General features: G+C 52.4%; 2 protein-coding genes across 14 annotated transcripts in view; one reads left to right on the plus strand and one right to left on the minus strand.

Annotated features, from left to right (window-relative positions):
* Window positions 1-11,641, minus strand: part of ANGPTL2 (angiopoietin like 2) — a 36,262-nt gene extending 24,621 nt beyond the window's left edge. The window contains exon 1 of the mRNA XM_027556311.1: window positions 10,962-11,641. The gene's annotated coding sequence lies outside the window, so the exon portion shown is untranslated. The remainder of the gene's footprint in view (window positions 1-10,961) is intronic.
* The window catches only part of RALGPS1 (Ral GEF with PH domain and SH3 binding motif 1), a 302,934-nt gene that overhangs the window by 184,061 nt on the left and 98,364 nt on the right, over window positions 1-20,509 (plus strand). The window lies entirely within an intron of this gene.

The raw sequence follows: 20,509 nt of genomic DNA on the forward strand, positions 1-20,509 counted from the left end.
GGATCCTACAGCTTCTCCCTGCCTCCCCTGGTACAGCCCACCTTCACCTCTCGCCTGGACCAGACTGGTCTCACTGCTCCTGTCCTTGTCTTTACAGGCTGTCCTCAACCCGGCAGCCAGAGTGAGCCTTTTAAAAAAGTCAAATCAGGTCAGTCTGCTGCTCAAAGTGCTCTGGTGGCTCCTCGTCTTGGAGAAGCAGCTAACAGGTCTCTAAGGCCCCCAGCTCTGGCCCTGTTTCCTCCCTGATCTCATCTCCAACTCCTCTCATCCTCACTCACATGCTCCAGCCACGCTGGCCTCCTGGGTGTTCTTCAGGCTCGCTGATGGCGAGGGCCCTTTGCACTTGCTCCAGTCCAGAACACTCAGCCGCTTCCTTGATGGCGGCTCCCTCACTGCTCTCAGGTCTTTGCTGAAATAATCACCTTCCCAGTGAAACTTTCCCGGCTTACTTAAAATTGTGACCTCGCCACTTTCTCCCTGCAGAGTCCATGTCACCATCAGACATGTGGTGCCTGTCTACCCATGCCTGTGAATGAAAGCTCTCTGAGGGCAGGGGGCTTGTCTGTTTTCATCACTCCTCCCCCACCCCCCGCCCCCACAGCGCCCAACACAGGGAATATTTGTATGCTGAATGATAAGCCACATCCACCAACAGTCGCCACGCAGTGGGGAGTGCTAGGAAGAGGGGCACACAGGGCCAGAGGAGCCCAGGGCAAGTGACTGCCTGAGGGTGTGGGGACATGCACAGGAGACCGTGACTCACATTTACTACCACCGTCCCTAACATCCACTTCCTGAATGCCTGTCGTGTACCTCACCCTGCACTCAACGTTTTGCAAGGGTTTTCTGCTTCGTTGAATTCTCACAATGTCTATTTGGTAGATACCATTGTTATTTCCATTTTACAGATGAGGAAACCGAGACTCTGTGAGGCTAAGTGACTTGTTTAACCTCACACAGCTGGAAGGTAGCAGAACCAGGACTCAGCCCCAGCCTTATGTACTCAAACCTTCAAGTCTTAATGACTACGTAGAAATTTTCTTAATCTGGTTTCTAATAGTAAAGTCACGACTTTCTGATTTCACGATAGTTTACACTAAAATAACCACAACCCAGAACCGGAAGGTTTTGTCTTCCCCAGACCCCTTTGGGGGCTTCTCTGGTGGGCAGCCTGGACAGCGGGAGGTTGCAAAACAGATCCTGTACTCCCCAGGGCCACAATGAGCTGTTTTCCACTTGACTGAGAAAGCCCCAGCTTGGTTCCGAAGGCCAGTCCAGGCCTTTTGGGCCAGGCGGAGAAAGGTGTTTGAAGCCTCTGGTTTGGGTTGGGCTGTGGGGTTAGGGCTGCAGTGACGTTGGTGGAAACCGGGCTGAGTTTGTGAGTGTTTGCCTAGTTTCCAAGCTCTTTAGCTGCTCCTGTGCCTGGGCCACACCCGACCCACAACAATGGGGAGGAGCCGCCCTCCCAGCCTGGGCGGCTCACCTGCCTCTCTCTGCTCTGTGATGCTGACTGCGGATGCCAGCGAGGGCTCCCCTTGGCCAAGAAACTGCCATGGTCCCAGGAGACAACTTGGCTCCAGGCCTCGAGACCTGGCGGGGTAGCAGTGTTTACCGTTGAGTTCTGTCCCCTCCCAAGTGTGGGCTCGCACGGCTTCCCTGGGCAAAGCTCTGTGCCCTTGGACTTAAGATCCTGAAAGCAGAGCCTCTTCTATGAGATGGGGTGATCCAACCCCTCTCCCACACTTGGTGAGGGCCACGGAAGTGCTTCCGAAACTAGAGGTGAAGATGTCATGATAGCCGTATGAGAGCTCCAGCTGACCGAACGACAGTGTGTGTCTGCCAGCACACACTCACGGGCTGTGTGTCCAGCACGTGCACCATCTCCTTGGATCCTACCATTCCCCCACCCACCGCCCAGGAGATCCCACGACCAGCTGTCTCATTTCACAGAGGAGGGCCTTGTTCTATGTAGCAGAGCTGGGCCTGCCCAGGAGGTCTGTCTGGCCTCACCTCCCAGCCCAGTGGTTAGACTGGTCCTGGTTGTCACGGTGTCCGTAGCCTCTCACATGGCGCTGGGCGCAGAGCGAGGAGGCTCCAGATGAGCAGACGCAGTCAGAGACTGCAGTCTTTAAAGAGCATTTCTTGCAGTTGTTCAATTAAAAAGAGAACCAAACTTGATAGTTAACACTCGTTCAGTTTTTAGGTTCACAAGGCCCCTCGCATAACATATTATCTCATGGAATCACCACGACATTTGGAGCTGGTTAGTAATATTCTGCCCATTTTGAGGGTGAGGAAACTGAAGCCCAAGAGGGTGTCAGGTAGCTTGCTCCCTGTTGCATTGCTGCTGGTGGGAACAGTCATGAAGCTGCACAATTTGGGGTCTTACTGTCACATTTCCATGAGGCGTGGGCTTGGCAGGAGTGACGCGGAGCCAGTCGGGTTAGAAGAAGGATGGGAAGGAACCAGGGCACTGTCTCAGGGAATCCAGCGAGACTGGTTCTCCCCAGGTTTATAAAGGCGGGCAACAGCACCCAGAGGGCTAAGTGATTTGCTGGGAGCACATGGCAGACAAGAGCCAGTGCTGACTCTGTCAAGAGCTGGGGTCAACCTGATGCCAAGGGCTGTGCCCCCTCTGCCTTAGAGTAATTGACTTTCCTTCAAGGTTCCAGCCCCCTTCCTTAGTTTTTTGCAAGTTTGGCAGGTCTTAATGGGCAGTAATGAGTTTGCTTACTTTTGCTCTCCTGGTATTTATTCAACTAATTGCATCCCAAGAGAAGGAACTCCACCCCCTACCCCATCCCCCAGCATTCCAACTGTCTTAGGCCTGGAGAAGAACTCGACTCCAATCAAAGAGATGCTCCTCAGTTTCTTCCTATGACCAACCGAGGAAAGCAAATCCAACTGTTTTCCTTGGCTTCAAAAGGAAAATAAAAGCGATTCTTGAAATTGCTTTTCCACATTGTATTGTGAGGAGTTTCCATTATACATGGGTTTCCCTCCCCACAAGCGGGGCTGGTGTGACCGAGCCACGTGACGGGCTCTGCACGCAGGGAGGCCACCTCCCCAAGGGCTTGGGTCCCACCCAGCCTCCGGTGGGCAGCTCTGAGCGTCCCTGCTTGGCCTGCTGTGGTGGGGCCACACACCGTGTGTCCACGTCCCCTTTAGCACCACGGCTCAGGTGAGGGGCCACTCTGTGGGAAGAATTGTTTTCATAAGACAGAGTTGTGGGTCCTACCCTGCTGCAGAAGTTACTTTCCTGAGGTCACCGCAAAGGGTAGGAATAAGACAATTTCAAAAATAATAGTGACAGCTAATTATCACTGTGACCCAAACACTTTATAAGCATTGCCTCACTTCATCCTCCCAACAGGCCCGGGAGGGAAGCTGTTATTCGGGTGGCCATGCATGGTGACCCAGGTTGTGTACTATGCAACTCTAGAGAGCACAGCTCACATTCATAGTCTTTGTGGTTTTGTATATTTAAATCACAGCAGTGTTCTAATTCTCACAAAGATGCTTTTAAGACTAATGGCAGAGCTGACAGTTGTTCCTGTTGCAGGCAAGGAAGCTATTAAGATTCAAAGTCCATGAGTCATTTTGTCCTAAGTCATCAGCTTAGCCAAGTAGCAGTCGGTAACAGAATCCCAGTATACATCTGTGTTGAATGCATAAAAGTGACAGGGAAACTCAAGAGAGATTGTTCCCTGACAGCCACGCCCCCTCTAAGGCAAGGAGGACAACAGGAGAGCTCTTGGGACCCCCAGGACTCCTGACCCCGAAGTGAATCAGCTCTCAAGATGGTGTTTCATCATTAGTCCATGTTGAATTCCTGCCTAGGGGCTCACAGAGCCTGTCCCTCTCTCCCCAGCCTGCCCTGCCCCATCACTCTGTGATCACAGATGGAAGCCAGGTAGGAGTCCAGGCCAGAGGCCCTGCAGGAGGCCTGGGCAGGGGGCCTCTGCCAAGGCAGCAAGGGCATCTGGAACTGCCCCTTGGCCCAGTGCCCAGCTGGCCCCTGACAGGAAGCCGGGAACTTGAGCTGTGCTTGAGTGAGCTTGGTGGACCTGAGCATGAATCATGATGTTAAACCAGCATCAGGACAGAAAAGAAAAAAAAAAAAAATCGAAACTTCAAAGTTGATGAACGGTTTTTCCTGCTAAAGCTGGTTATGAGATACATGATGTGTCAGTCAGGCAGTACCAAGCCAACTGGTAATCTGGGATGAGAGGGATCCAGATAAAGGAATATTCCAGAAGATACTGCCCTAGAGGGCCCAGCTGACCACATGACCAATGGGATAGATGATAGCAGCTGCCATTTGTTTGTCATAGATGACCAGTGTGCTCAGCCATGCTCTACCTCATTAACAGCCTTATGGGTAGGGGACTGGGCATGCTGGTTGGCCCCCCTTGAGGCCTGTTGTCTTATTAATTATTAATAGCACCCCATTTTATTCTCACAAGTGTCCTCATTGGGTAATAAACTATTTGGTCCCTTACCTAGGAGACAGGCATTACTATCTGCATTTGTAGTAGAAGAAACCCAGGTCCAGAAACGTTAGGTCACTTGCCTAAGGTCCCTTGAAGGAAACATCTGGACTGGGAAGTCCATGTCAACTGCAAGGTCTGTGCCTTCACTTCGATCAAGAGCATCTCTCCAACCTGTGTGAATAATAGGTGCCTGTCTGTTTGCTTAACGGCCGGGATGCAGATTCCCTCTTAGTCATTCTTAACTGACAAGGTAGAAATGGCTTTCACGTCAGCACAAGGGTGAGTCTTGTTGGATGGTGGAAACAGCTGCTTGATCATCCAAGTGGTGAGACCCCAAAGTGGACATCTAGAATGTGCAGCGGTGTCCTCACCTTAGAAACCCTGGGGAAGGAACTGTGCATCGCTTGTCCTGGTGATTCACCGCCAGCCTGGAGGCCAGGGAGGGAATAACCACATCTCCAACTGCCGTCCCCTCCCAGCCCGGGAGCCTGTGAATCATCCCCGCCAGAAGGCAGTGTGGGCACCCAGGGGGTCTGGAGCTGATTGCCAGACCCTGCCAGTCCAGCTCTCATAAGACCTTCGAATGAGCCGTCTGTCCAGCCAGCCAGCCCTCCATCCATTTAGTCTTCCCAGCCAACCAGCCATCGTGTGTTGCTATAGTCAGGGTCCAGGCCTGTCCTGAGTGCTGGGAACACGGGCTCAAGCCAGAGAAGCAGGAAGTGTAGGACTGTACATATTTGCTGGGAAGAGCGTCAGTGGAGGGTCGAACCTGCCTGACACGCCTGCCCCTGGTGCGTTGCTGGCTCCGGGGCAGGGCTGAGCTCATGGAGGAGGTGGGTTGTGGTCATCCTGTGAGGTCATTGTGTTAGGAGAGGATGTGGTTCAGCATCGGGGAGCGGGTTTCCTTTGCCAGGGGATAAGGATGCCACTGTTCCTTTTCCGTACTACATTATTTTGGAGCCATCTTGAAAGGTCCCAAAGCCTGCACACTGATCCCTCAGGTGCCAAGAGCCCTGGCCAGCAGAGCAGAGGCGGAGAGCTGCAGAAGCCATTTCGGAGCCCAGCTCCTGAGTTGGCTGCTGCATTTCCGGCCGTGCCTCATGTGCTCTGGAGCTTTGGATCTGGGGGAAGCCACTGACAGCAGGGAGCAGCTGGGGACCAGGTGGACAGCGGTGCCCTGGGGCGACTTCCCAGGAAATCCAAACCTTGCCTGGGGCTGCTCTTCCGGCCAGGCTGAGTGTTTGGCCCCACGACCACCTCGGCCCTGTTGCAGGGCTCGTCCCCAGCACAGGGATGATGAGCACGTTGTGCCTCTGTCCCGGATCCCAGCAACTCTGAAAGGCAGGGGCCGTGAGAATCCCTGTTTCACAGATGAGGAAACAGAGGTAAGGGTGGAGCCTTGCCCAGACATCAGAGCTCCGAAGTAGTAGAACTGGGCTTGGAACAGATGTGTTGACTCCAGAGCCAGCTTCCTTACCCACACGGGCCTTGCTGGCCTGCCTACTGCTGCAGGCCTATCTTTCTAAACCTCATAGCTGGCCCCGTCAGTGTCCTGCTGGAAGGCAGAGCCTGTGTTGTCCTGCCTCCCTGCCCCGGCAAGTGCTGTTCTTTCTGCCTCGGCACCTTCCCCATGTCCTGCCTTCCTTGCTCAGTTGACCTTCTCGGTGAAGCCGGCCATTCTCAGGGAGGGGCCCCCTCTCTCCTCTGCTCCCAGGAGCAGCCCAGGCTGCTTCTATCACAGCACCCAAGACCCAGCTTGTCCTCATCTGGTTCTCTGCCCAAACTATCAGCTTCTTAAAAGTGAGATCAGGGTGGTTTCCCCCTCTGAATACCCAGTAGCCAGGATGGCACCTGGATTATTAAATAGGAAATTCAAGGCATTCCCTCAATGAACAACTTCCTAAACATTTCTCTGGTGCCAGCCACTGTGTTGGGGACCAGATAGAGCAGGAGCAAGGGAGATGCCTGCCCTCAACGGGCCACAGGAGTAGGTGAGACAGAGAGCAGGTGCTGGTGACACTGGGTATCAGGGCCCCCACAGGGCGGCTCAGGGGACTGGGAGCACAGCCGGGGTGGAGCACCATAGCAGCTGGAGGCAAGAGGCTCCTTCGTCTGGGTCTGCAGCTCCCTCCTTCCTTCCCTCCCTCTTTCATTCATTCAGATCCCTTCCCTGCCTGTCCCTGAGTGGGTCCTGGAGGTGAGCGGTGACTGAGAGATTCCACCGTCCGCTTGCGGAGGTAGAGGGGGACCATCTCCGGCAGGACTTTGGTCATTCCTGGAGCCGGGCAGGTCCTCAGGCATCTCTCAGAGACAAGAACCAAGTTCCTTCTGGGCTTTCCTGAGGTGGTCTTGGGCGTGCCTTTCTGGGGGAGGTTGGGGGGCTCTGGGGCTGCTGGCCTCTAGAAAGGCTGGTTTCTCCAGAGCATTGACCTGACACAATAGCTTGATTGTGAGAGGCCTGGCTCCCCCCACCCAGCACGTTAACATGTCTGTGATCAGAGTGTGTGCTTACAGTTGATGTGTACGTGGAACAGGACATTGTAGCGCTTTAGCGCCACCCCCCCCCCCCAACCCAAGGCTGTTATTAAGGCAGTCGTATGGCTTGGAGTTGTGTGGGAATGTGGTTTTTGTCACAGAAACTACCCTCAGAACGAGGTTCTGCTGTGACCCTTCTACCACCGCAAACTGCTTGCTGCCAGGGTCTGAATGACCCCTCTATTTGGGGTGTTTTATATAAATTCACAAAAAAAGAAATGCTATTCAATGAATTGATTCATTCTTGAGATTCCCGCAGTGTGTTTGTCCAGGCTGGCAGTAGGCTGGGGCGGAATGGGCCCAGATCTGGGTTTGAATCCTCGCTTTTTTGGCTCGCCAGTGGAGAGACCGTGGCAGAGGCGCTGTACCCTCTGACCCTCAGTTTCCTCTTCTGTAAAATGGGACAGTCTCTCTCAGCACCACACGCCTCCTCCCTACGAGTCTCCCACTGCTGTGAATTAGATTCACCTTCTGCCTCTTCCCACTGGGCTGTGGGCTCAGGCAAGCAGAACCCCTCCTCCCCTGTCTGACTGCTCTCAATTGAGATGGGTTCGGGTGAAGTGGGCTGTGACTCAGAGAGAGGCCAGAAGCTGAATGTGCTTGCCTTGGGCGGGGCTGCTGCCTGCTCTGTTTGTTCTGCTGGAGCTGCCAGTTGCAGCTCCCGGGTCTTTTCTCTTTGCTCAAGTGTGGCCGGTGCAGGCCGTGAAGACCCAAGCTCAGGTTCTGCAGCCCTTGGAGTCTCTAAGCAGAGACTCAGGAAACAGTCCCTGGATGACTGGGGGCCAAGGCTCTGCCCCCTCTGAACTGGTGCAGTTCCATGGTGCTGCCGTGAAGGGTGGTTGGGGGGTGAGGGGCAGCCACACAGATCACCTATCTGTGAATCTGCAGGGTTCAGAGCTAAGACAGTCTGGCTTGGAATCTGTTCCCACCTCTCGTTAACTGTGCTACCGCAAGCACGCTATGTAGCCATGATGAGGCTCAGTTGTAAGAGGGGTGGTGATGAGGCCTGTACTGTCTCAGAGGTAGACTTCTAGGACAAACAGATGGCGCACCCGAATCAGGTGAGCACGTGGCTTTCAGATGGAGTGGTACAGTGTCTCTAGGACACCAGCCAAACCGAAGGCCGTGAGATGCTCTGAACAGGCCAGTGAAGTGAGGTGGGGAGAGGCATGGCCTGCAGAGCCACACCGGCCAGGGTTCAAGTCCCACAGAATCACCAACTGTATGCCCTTGGTGCTCAGGTTGCTCACCGTGTCTGAGCCTTTGTTTTGTCCTCTGTCAAATGGGACGCTAAAACTGAAACATACCTCCTGAGGTTGTAGCGAGGATGAAATGAGATATGTGTGTGCCTTACTTAGCCCAGTGGTACTTGGTAAATCACTGTGGGATGGAGGAGTGGAGGAAGAGATGGCTTAGTTGCTTTTCCCAGTAGGTTGTAGCAAAAACCCCTCCTGGACCATGTGCTTCACACATCTTTGCCTGCCTTTACTGAGTAATGAATAGCTCACTCATGTTAGACCCGTGAGGTCAGTCAGAGCCTCTTCTTGGCCCAAGCTGTCCAGGTGGCGCTAGTGATAAAGAACCTGCCTGCCAATGCAGGAGACATGGGAGACACGGGTTCAGTCCCCGGGTTGGGAAGATCCCTTGGAGGAGGGCATAGCAACCCACTCCGGTATTCTTGCCTGGAGAATTCCATGGACAGAGGAGCCTGGCCGGCCATAGTCCAAAGGGTCGCAAAGAGTCGGACACGACGGAAGTGACAGCATACATGCACGCCCAGAGAGCAGAGTGAGCTGCTATGGATCCAGGCTTGAGCCAGGAAACCTGCAGCTTCCACAGCCCCAGAGGCCATGTGCTGGAGAAGTGTCTGTTCGATGCCAGCTTTTCCAAACGCTTCCAAGAGTTCAGGGACCACTGAGAGCTCTGGGGCCACAGGAGGGAAGCCACTGTCATGGGCTAAGATTCACCACTGTTGGCCGGACTTGGCCATCTTGTGGGCAGATTTGGTGATTGGGATGGAGACTGGGGGAGGCGTCGCTGCCTCTCCTTTGCAACCCCAGGACAGGCCTGGCATTGGTCCTCCTGCTGTGGACCCTGGAGCAGTGCGGCGGTAGCTCACTTGCCTCGCCCACTGGTTCAGGCGAAGAGACCAGCAGGCAGGAGAACAGTGCCCTGCGAGGGGTTGGATGCTCTTCCTGTAGGGGTGGTATCAGAAGCACCCGAGGTCCTTTTGTTGGTACATCTGCACTCCTCCTTCCTGTGAACTTCTAGGACTTGGACATGTGGCCCCAAACATGAAGCTCCCCTCCAAAGGCTCCTGGGAGGCCCCCCAGTGTGGGTGGAGGTAGTGGTCATAGCCTTGGCTGGGCCTTTCGGAACTTCCTGACAACCCCAGCAGGACATATCCAGAGTCCGGGTCTCTGCTCTTCCCTCTGTGATTCTAATAGTTATGGCTCATAATACTCAGAGGTTTTCTGAGGCTTTGCCACACACCAGGCACTGTGCTAAGGCCTTCTGGGTCATACTCCCCTGTGCTCCTCCTGGAGAGTAATGGTGTGTAGCTCAGAGTGCTGGCTCAGACGCTGGTGCCGACACTAACCGTGTGGCTTTGGACACAGCACTTAACCTCTGTGCCTCAGTCTCCTCACCTGTGAAATGGTGATGACTAGCAAGTACCTGTGTTACAGGGTAGTTGTGGGGGACTCTACCAGTTGGTGAGCGCCATGTAAGTGCCCTGAGAGAAGGGCACTACTGTTACCCCATTTTACAGATAAGGAAACTGAGGCTTAGAGAGGCTAAATGATCGGCAAGCGTCACTTGGCCCTAGGTAGAAGAGCTAGGGTCTGAGCCTAGCTTGTGAGCCTTACCTCCCTCTGTCTCAATTTAGAAAAATACATGTGGGGAGCATTTGGCCAGCTTCGGAAGTGGCATTCTCAACTTTCCGCAGAGCCCCGGTGAAAGGAGATCCTTCTCTAAGTAACCGAACTGGCCTCTGGGAGCTCTCCTAATCCACAGCAGAGGCAATTGCTGACCCGTGACACACATATCACAGAGGAGAAGGGAGGGATCAGCGAAGAATTTCTGTTTGGAAATGTTATCTAACGAGTGCTTTCAAGGGACTCGGAATGCGGAGCCTGCGCTGTCCCGCTGCCTGGTGCCGGGAAAGCCTCATCCTCCCGGGTCCTGGCCAGCCCACGGACAGCCCGCCGAGACCCAGGGCCCTGTCCCGTCCCACCCCCTGCGAGGAGGGTCCAGGTGTCCTGGGACGCGCCCGGAGACCGGGGCAGTGCGGAGTCACAGCCACAGGCTGTGCCTCCAGGCTCTGGATCCCTCAGCTCCTCTCCTCCCGGGCAGGGGTGGGAGCGGAGTTTGCTCAGCCCCCAGGGACCTTTCTGAACAAGGGCTTCTGGCACTTGCAGGACAGCATTTGCTTTTGCTGTTGCCGCGGCAGAGTTGCCAGCCAGGGTGCACAGGAACCCGAAACAGAAAAACAGCTTCGCAAGTCCTTGGGCCAGCCCGGCCAGCCGCGATGCCTGGGCCCGCTGGCCCGTCAAGGGCACCGCTCCACACAAGCTCACAGCCGCGCACACACCCCGCACCCGGCGGCCGAGCCCTGCCGGGAGCCGCCTACCTTCACCCCAAAGGCTCTTTGTCTGAAGGAGAGTGAGGCTTACTGATGAAGCCCTCACAAGCCCAGCCATGACCTCACGGTCCCCCAACCCCACCCCCCCCGAACGCCCCCCACTGCCCAGGTGTCCACAGGTCCTGTGCTGGCAGCTGCCGTGTTGGGCTCCCAAGTGAAAGCAGGAGGGCCCAGCTGCAAACACCCGCCTCCCCAGCCAGAGGGGTCAGGGCTCTTGAACCCAGAGACCCGGGGCCAGCTGCTGCCTCTCACCCACTGTCCCTCGGGGTGCCATAGAGCCCGCCCCTTACCTCGTCCCTCCTGCCTGGCTCCGGGGCTGCTCCTCACATGCTTCACTCGGCCGTCAGCGGGGCAGCCTGGCCATGTCCTCCAGGAGGGGTCCCCAAGTCACAGACCGAACCCGGCCGGCCGCCGAGTAGCCCTGCCTCACTGGCCTCTGCTTGCTCCGTAGCGGGGCTCCAGCCAGGGGATGGGGCTGGCTGGGGGTCCTGCCGTGTGGCTCACAACCTGCCTTCTCTCTCGGGGGCAGGCTGCTGCCCCAGTGCCATGCTCTGCAGGTCCGGGGCTCAGGCAGCACCGCTCAGGGCTCAGGGTCCATTCTCGGCTGTGGGCAGCAGCCTCACTTGAACTCCCAACTCCTTTGTGGAGCCTTTACATGCTGCCGGAGGAAACTGTGAGCACAGCCTGACCCTGGTTGGCTGCAGGCACTTCTCTCCACCCACCAGTGCAAGAGGATCCCCCAGGCCCCAGAAAGGCTCCGGGCCTCCCCTCAGCCCCAGACAGAGGCGGGCCGCCCGGTGATGTCACACTAGCTCCGGCCCCAGCTGGCCCAGCCCCTCCTGCCCCAGCCTGCTTTGGCGGCCTCGCCGGCCCCCTCCTTCCTTGGCATGAGCAGCTTGGCCAGCTCTGCTTGCTGGCCCAGCCGCTCCCAAAAGCCTGGGCAGCCCCGGGTGCGCTCTGCTGAGGCAGAGAGCGTCCCCTCTGACTCAGGTAATGGATTTAGATCCGCCCCAGCTGTGCAGGCAGCCGGGAGCCGGGTCCTCCCCCTGGGTCGCTTCCTGTCCCCTGCTCTGCCCTGCAGAGCCCCCGGGTGTGTGTGTTGGGGGCGGGGCAGGGGGGGTGGCGTGTAGGCAGGGCAGTCCCGCACAGACAGCCTCTCCCCATCAGCCGCCCTCCTTGGAGACTTCCCTCACCTCTGAACCCTGGGGGAGGAGCCCCAGGCTGTCTTCACAGAAGTCAGCAGGATCCACGCTGTGAAGTTAGAGAGAAGCAGTGGCTCAGGACAGGCTGGGGGTGGGGAGGCGCCAGAGAGACGCTCTGTCTCTTCCCACCTGAGCGGCCTTGATTGTCACTTCGTCTCTCTGGACATCCCTCTCGTGCATCAGTAAGTGAGCTGAGATGAGTAATCTACCTCCAAGGGCAGCGGAGACGAGCTCGTGAATGTTGGTAGGGTCAGAGCAGGAAAGGAGACAGCCCTGGACTCCATGAAGTGAGCGATGATACAGACTCGTGGGGTGGGCAGGCCTGCTGGGGGGCACCAAGGCAAATCCTGCAAAGGGGCGTCCAGGGGCTGGTTTGTCCTCTGCCTGGACAACAGCCATGTGCAACGTTGGTGGTAACTCTTCTTTCCTTTTTAAAAAAATTGATTGATGGTGGTGGTGGTGGTGATGATATTTGGCTACCAGTTGGGAGAGAAACTTTAATGGGGTTCTTCACACCCCTAGGCACAGGGTGTCATGTTCCTGGTCCAGGGCAAATGGGTCCTTCGAGGTCCTTGCCTCCCTGGGATCGCCACTCTGGTCTTTGCAGGGAGCAGACTTTTCTTCTTGCCTCGGTTTCTCCTGTCCTGCTTAGACCTTCTCCCTTTTCCATCTCTCAGTTCCATCCCTTTTTAGAAAGTGAGTCTTTGCCAGAAGACCCCAGCATCTTGCAGGCTACCTACCCCATTAGCCAGACAGCTGGATGGCACAGAGACCCTCCGCATAGGGACTATGGGGTGAAGGTGCCACTCACTCTGTGGGTATTCTGAAGGGCCTGGAGGGTCCTGGTGGAACCCTGGCAGTGGGGCCAAGGAAGGCTGGGATGCGCCTGAATTCTCCTGAGCGGCACCCTTGACAGCCTGTGTGCAGGCATGTTCCCCTCTCTCTCTCCCTCCTCCTTCTCTCTCCCTCCTCTTTCTCTCTCTCTCTCTTTGACTCTCTTCTCCAGAAAGTTTTTTTTTTTTTTTTTTCAGAATCTGCTCAGGCTTCTCTGGTGGCTCAGATGGTAAAGAATCTGCCTGCAATGCAGGAGACCCGAGTTCGAGCCCTGGGTCGGGAAGATCCCCTGGAGAAGGGAATGGCTACCCACTCCAGTATTCTTGCCTGGAGAATCCCGTGGATGGAGGAGTCTGGTGGGCTACAGTCCATGGTGTTGCAAAGAGTCGGACATTACTGAGTGACTAATTCTTTCACTGAGCCAACACCAGAAAGGCAAAATTCCTGTCCTCACAAAGCTCGCAGGCAGGAGGGGAGGCAGACAGACAGACTGAGGCACATGAGAAGCACTGGGCACACGGGGTATCTGAGCAGGAGGCCTGAACAAGCAGTCAGGGCACGTAGTACAAAGTGGTGCTGAAACCTGAAGGGTGAGTCAGCAGGTGGTGAGTTTGGAAGGACGACGGCCCATCAGTTGGAGAGAACAGTGCGTCAGGTTCAAAGATGGTCCCGGCAATATCTCCCTTCTGCAGTGAGACCCTGACACTCCTCCCATTGAGAGGCAGGGTCTCTGCTCCTTCCCCTCATATCCGGGTGTTTCTTACTTGCTTGTAGAAGCAGTGGGGGTGGCACCGCCTGACTGCCAAGGCTGGGTGAAAAAAGGCAGTCTGTCTTGTTTGCTGGCACACTCGGTGTTGGAGCCGTGGGCCAGGCTGGACCCGGAGAAGTCCAACTACCCAGAAGCCGCCGCGCGAAGACCACATGTGTTGTAGGTCCCAGCTGGTAGCCGGCACCAACCCCAAGACACGGGAGAAAGAGGCCCCTCGCCACTGAGTCATTCCCCAGCTAGAGAGTCTTCCTGCTGAGACTCCAGGCCACCGGAAGCAGAGAGAAGCCATCCTGGTGTTCCGAGTCTGAGTTCCTGACCCACAGAACCCACGGGGGAAGGAAATGGTTATTTTCAGTTCAGTTCAGTTCAGTTGCTCAGTCATGTCCGACTCTTTGCGACCCCATTAATCGAAGCACGCCAGGCCTCCCTGTCCATCACCAACTCCCGGAGTTCACCCAGACTCACGTCCATCGAGTCAGTGATGCCATCCAGCCATCTCATCCTCTGTCGTCCCCTTCTCCTCCTGCCTCCAATCCCTCCCAGCATCAGAGTCTTTTCCAATGAGTCAACTCTTAGCAGGAGGTGGCCAAAGTACTGGAGTTTCAGCTTTAACATCATTCCTTCCAAAGAAATCCCAGGGCTGATATCCTTCAGAATGGACTGGCTGGATCTCCTTGCAGTCCAAGGGACTTTCAAGAGTCTTCTCCAACACCACAGTTCAAAAGCGTCAACTCTTCGGCGCTCAGCCTTCTTCACAGTCCAACTCTCACATCCATACATGACCACAGGAAAAACCATAGCCTTGACTAGACGAACCTTTGTTGGCAAAGTAATGTCTCTGCTTTTGAATATGCTATCTAGGTTGGTCATAACTTTCCTTCCAAGGAGTAAGCGTCTTTTAATTTCATGACTGCAGTCACCATCTGTAGTGATTTTGGAGCCCCCAAAAATAAAGTCTGACACTGTTTCCACTGTTTCCCCATCTATTTGCCATGAAGTGATGGGACCGGATGCCATGATCTTCGTTTTCTGAATGTTGAGATTTAAGCCAATTTTTCACTCTCCACTTTCACTTTCATCAAGAGGCTTTTTAGTTCCTCTTCACTTTCTGCCATAAGGGTGTGTCATCTGCATATCTGAGATTATTGCTATTTCTCCCAGCAATCTTGATTCCAGCTTGTGCTTCTTCCAGTCCAGCGTTTCTCATGATGTACTCTGTATATAAGTTAAATAAGCAGGGTGACAATATACAGCCTTGACATACTCCTTTTCCTATTTGGAACCAGTCTGTTGTTCCATGTCCAGTTCTAACTGTTGCTTCCTGACCTGCATACAGATTTCTCAAGAGGCAAATCAGGTGGTCTGGTATTCCCATCTCTTTCAGAATTTTCCACAGTTTATTGTGATCCACACAGTCAAAGGCTTTGGCATAGTCAATAAAGCAGAAATAGATGTTTTTCTGGAACTCTCTTGCTTTTTCCATGATCCAGCAGATATTGGCAATTTGATCTCTGGTTCCTCTGCCTTTTCTAAAACCAGCTTGAACATCAGGAAATTCACGGTTCACATATTGCTGAAGCCTGGCTTGGAGAATTTTGAGCATTACTTTACTAGCGTGTGAGTAGGCCACAGAATTTTGGTGGTGATTTGTTACACTGCAGTAGCAACAGAAGCAGACCCTGAGGCAAGAGCGACTGTGAGGGACTGAGTCGGGTGCAGTTTGGAGGAGAGAAGGGGAATGTGGTGGAGGACAAGTCCTTGTCAGAGGGGGACTTCTTCCCAGGGGCAGTCAGGAGCCACTGAAAGGTTCTGAGCAGGGCAGGGTTCCGGCCTGCTGTTATTTTTAAGGCCATGATGGCGTTGAGCACAGACTGGACTGACAGGCCCTACAGTTGAGGCCCCAGAGCCGCTGGGCAATGGTGGAGACACTCTGGAGAGAGAGGTGACTGGGAGGCCACAGGACCCCTGCTGCTGCTGCTGCTGCGTCACTTCAGTCGTGTCCGACTCTGTGCGACCCCATAGACGGCAGCCCACCAGGCTCCCCCGTCCCTGGGATTCTCCAGGCAAGAACACTGGAGTGGGTTGCCAGTTCCTTCTCCAATGCATGAAAGTGAAAATTTAAAGTGAAGTTGCTCAGTCGTGTCCGACTCTTTGCGACCCCATGGACTGCAGCCTACCAGGCTCCTCCGTCCATGGGATTTTCCAGGCAAGAGTATTAGAGTGGGGTGCCATTGCCTTCTCTGCCACGGGACCCCTGGGGCAGGGGGATTCCTAGGTTTTCCCGCCCCTGGGAATAGGTGTAGCCCAAGTCCCTTGGTTGCTAAACAGATTTGCTTTCCCAGTTCTAAGTTGCTAGGGTCCCATGCAGTGGGGGAGAAACACTAGGGTGACCTCTCAGTGAGCACCATCCCTGCATTTCCACCTGTGTGCTGGACCAGTGTCCTGTGACTGACGCGTTTGAGGAGCAGGGAATCTTTCTTTTCCTTTTTTATACTTTTTATCAGAATGAAAGAAGAGTGTGACATTTACATGGTGGCAGAACACCAGCAATCTTAATTGTGTCCCACAATTTGTATAAATGATTTCATGGTTTTTCTATCTTGTCACATTCCTGACAGTTACAGTTTTTTTCTTTTTTTGTTGGGAATGTTGGGATGGTCTGAGATAACCTTGTGTGAGGGGTGGGGGTGGGGTAGGAGTGCACGAATGATGTGGGTGCTTATATAAACAGGGGTGCTTGGGAAGGGGCTTTGCTGTTTCTTGCAGCCTCAGAGTCTTACCTTTTAGCAGGATTTCAGGCTTCATGTATCCCAAATTGATGTATCCTTTCAGCAAGCACTTTTGAAATCCCTTTCCATTGTCCTCTGGCTTACGTTGTTTCTAATGAGCAGTCAGCTCTCTTCCTGTGTAGTCCTTCCTGTGTACATGGAAAGGGGGTCTTTTCTCCTCTAACTTCTTTTAAGATTTCTCTTTATCTTTGATTTTCAGCAGTATGATGATGATGTAATTTTTTTTTTTTTTGTATTTTTTCTACATGGGATTCACTAAGCTTTTCAGATCTGTGGGTTGGTATTTTTCACTGAATTTGGGAATGTGTTATGGTGCAGGGGAGGTTGGGGGCCATTATTCTTTTAAATATTTCTTCTGTACAATTCTCTCTCCCCTCCCCTTCTGGAACTCCCCTAACACACTTGAGTTGTTCCACAGGTCACTGAAGCTCCATTTATTTATCTTTTTCAAAAAAATCTCTGTGCTTCAGTTTGGATCATTTCTATTACCTGGCTTCAAGTTTGCAGATCCATAATTCTATAGTGTTTAATCTGCTCTTAATGTCCAAATTATGTTTTCCATCAGGTGCTATATTCTTTTGGTTTTAGAATTGCCACTTGGTTTATCTTTATGGGTCCCATTTCTCTTCTGAGATTCTCTATCCACTCATTCATTCTGTCCTTCATTTCCTGAAAATCCTGTGCATATTTAAAAGTAATGCTCAAAATTCTGCAAGCCAGGCTTCAGCAATACGTGAACCGTGAATTTCCTGATGTTCAAGCTGGTTTTAGAAAAGGCAGAGGAACCAGAGATCAAATTGCCAACATCTGCTGGATCATGGAAAAAGCAAGAGAGTTCCAGAAAAACATCTATTTCTGCTTTATTGACTATGCCAAAGCCTTTGACTGTGTGGATCACAATAAACTGTGGGAAATTCTTCAAGATATGGGAATACCAGACCACCTGATTTGCCTCTTGAGAAATCTGTATGCAGGTCAGGAAGCAACAGTTAGAACTGGACATGGAACAACAGACTGGTTCCAAATAGGAAAAGGAGTATGTCAAGGCTGCATATTGTCACCCTGCTTATTTAACTTATATACAGAGTACATCATGAGAAACGCTGGACTGGAAGAAGCACAAGCTGGAATCAAGATTGCTGGGAGAAATATCAATAACCTCAGATATGCAGATGACACCACCCTTATGGCAGAAAGTGAAGAGGAACTAAAAAGCCTCTTGATGAAAGTGAAAGTGGAGAGTGAAAAAGTTGGCTTAAATCTCAACATTCAGAAAACGAAGATCATGGCATCCGGTCCCATCACTTCATGGCAAATAGATGGGGAAACAGTGGAAACAATGTCAGACTTTATTTTTGGGGGCTCCAAAATCACTACAGATGGTGACTGCAGCCATGAAATTAAAAGATGCTTACTCCTTGGAAGGAAAGTTATGACCAACCTAGATAGCATATTCAAAAGCAGAGACATTACTTTGCCAACAAAGGTTCGTCTAGTCAAGGCTATGGTTTTTCCTGTGGTCATGTATGGATGTGAGAGTTGGACCGTGAAGAAGGCTGAGCGCCGAAGAGTTGACGCTTTTGAACTGTGGTGTTGGAGAAGACTCTTGAGAGTCCCTTGGACTGCAAGGAGATCCAACCAGTCCATTCTGAAGGAGATCAGCCCTGGGATTTCAGCTAAAACTGAAACTCCAGTACTTTGGCCACCTCATGCAAAGAGTTGACTCATTGGAAAAGACTCTGATGCTGGGAGGGATTGGGGGCAGGAGGAGAAGGGGACGACAGAGGATGAGATGGCTGGATGGCATCACTGACTCGATGGACGTGATTCTGAGTGAACTCCGGGAGTTGGTGATGGACAGGGAGGCCTGGCATGCTGCAATTCATGGGGTGGCAAAGAGTCGGACATGACTGAGCGACTGAACTGAACTGAACTGAACTGACACATTTTAAGGGGCTTCCTTCTCAGGTGGTGATAGTGGTAAAGAACCTGCCTTCCAGAAGATGTAAGAGAGGCAGGAGACCTAAGAGACGCAAGTTCAATCCCCTGGGTTGGGAAGATCCCCTGAAGGAAGGCATGGCAACCCATTGCAGTATCCTTGCCTGGAGAGTCCCATGGACAGGGGACCCTGGTGGGCTACAGTCCGTACGGCTGCAAACAGTCAGACGTGTCTGAAGCAACTTAGCATGCATGTCTCTGGGATTATCCAGGCAGGAATACTGGAATGAGTTGCTGTGCCCTCCTCCAGGGAATCTTCCCAACTCAGGGACTGAACCTGCATCTCTTAGGTCTCCTGCATTGACAGGTGTTTTTTTACTACTAGCACCACCTGGGAATCTCAGCACATACACACTCATGCGCCCACACACACACTCACATACACACATTTTAAAATCCCTTATATAGGGATATACTAATTCCAACATCTGGGTCATCAGTGGGTCTAATTTTATTATTTCTTTTGATCATGGATCGTATTTTCTTGCTTCTTCACATGCCTATAATTTTTAAATCATACGCTGGACATTTTGGATCCTATGTTGAAAAGACTCAGCATGTTACTGTCTTTCTCTCCAGAATGATGTGTTTTGTTCTGATAGGCAATTAAATCACTGGCGTATTACCTTGCTTTTGTGCAGGCTAGGTTTTTAGGTTTTTTTCAGGTAGGTTTATTTTGATTTTGCCCGTAATCCTAGAGTATAACCCTTAATCCTGGGTTTAATAGTAAGGCATGGCCTTTCTAGGATTAAATTGGGAACCATAAGTGTTGGCTAAGCCCTTTTAACTTGGCAGTGCTTGAACTCCAGACTCCATCTTTCAGGCAGCTGCTGAACTTTCTGCCTCTCAGTCACTGCTTTGTTTTGGGCTCTATGAACTCTCTCTCTCCATGTGTACAATTTAGGAGTCAAGTAAGGATTCAAGGGAACCTGTATGGTAATTTTGGAGCTCCTCGTTCTGTGGCTATCTCCTTTCTAGTGTTTTCCCCTGCAGTTTCCATCCACAGGGTCCAATGTCTTCCTCTTCTTCCCAGCTGGTAACACTGCTGCATTCTGTTTCAACACTCAGTGTATCATCATGAAGAGGGAAATACCTTAGTGTGCTTCATGTCTTTCAAGGACCGTATCCCTTCCAGCTTCTATTGGTTGCTTCTTTGAATTGCTCTCAAGTGCTTTCAAGCAGTTGTCTTTTGTATATTGTCCAGCTTTCATCATTGTTACTGATGAGAGGGTTAATTCAATACAACCTACTCCTGCTTTTCAGGAACTGGACCTCTCCACATCCCAGTGGAATTTGCCTTCTCACCCAACCTTCTGTACGCCTGCTTTTGTTGGTGTCCTACCATACACGAACCAGCTGGTGGGTGTCCTTAATTCAGTTGTCTGCCCTCCCTGTTCTTTGTCAGAGTCTTTTGGGAAATATCAGCCCCAGTAATTTGTAGGTTGCTTCAACTCAGTGTACCCACCAGGGCACTAGAAGATAAAAGAAATGTGTGTCCTCAAACGCCTTGTTAGAGTACCTGTGAACACCAAAGATGATGTTCTTTTCATTGCAGGGGACTGGAAAGCAAAACTAGGAAGCCAAGAGATACCAAATTTGCCTGGAGTAACATGCAAATTTGGCCTTGGAGTACAAAATGAAGCAGGGCAAAGGCTAACAGAGTTTTACCAAGAGAACGCACTGGTCACAGCAAACACCCTCTTCCAACAACACAAGAGACAACTCTATACATGGACATCACCAGATGGCCAATACTGAAATCAGATTGATTATATCCTTTGCAGCCAAAGATGGAGAAAGCCTATGCTGTCAGCAAAAACAAGACTGGGAACTGACTGCGGCTCAGATCATGAACTGCTTATTGCAAAATTCAGACTTAAATTGAAGAAAGTGTGGAAAACCACTACACTACTCAGTTGAGTTCAGTTCAATCTCTCAGTCGTGTCTGACTCTTTGCGACCCCATGGACTGTAACATGCCAGGCTTCCCTGTCCATCACCAAATCCTGGAGTTTGTTCAAACCCATGTTCATTGAGTTGGTGATGCCATCCAGCCATCTCATCCTTTGTCATCCCCTTTTCCTCCCACCTTCAATCATTCCCAGCATCAGGGTATTTTCAAATGAGTCAGTTCTTTGCATCAGGTGGCCAAAGTATTGGGAGTTTCAGCTTCAGCATCAGTCCTTCCAATGAGTTTTCAGGACTAATTTCCCTTTGGATTGACTGGTTGGATCTCCCTGCAGTCCA

Source organism: Bos indicus x Bos taurus, chromosome 11, assembly GCF_003369695.1.
Source record: "Bos indicus x Bos taurus breed Angus x Brahman F1 hybrid chromosome 11, Bos_hybrid_MaternalHap_v2.0, whole genome shotgun sequence".
In the NCBI taxonomy this organism is placed as follows: Eukaryota; Metazoa; Chordata; class Mammalia; order Artiodactyla; family Bovidae; genus Bos; species Bos indicus x Bos taurus.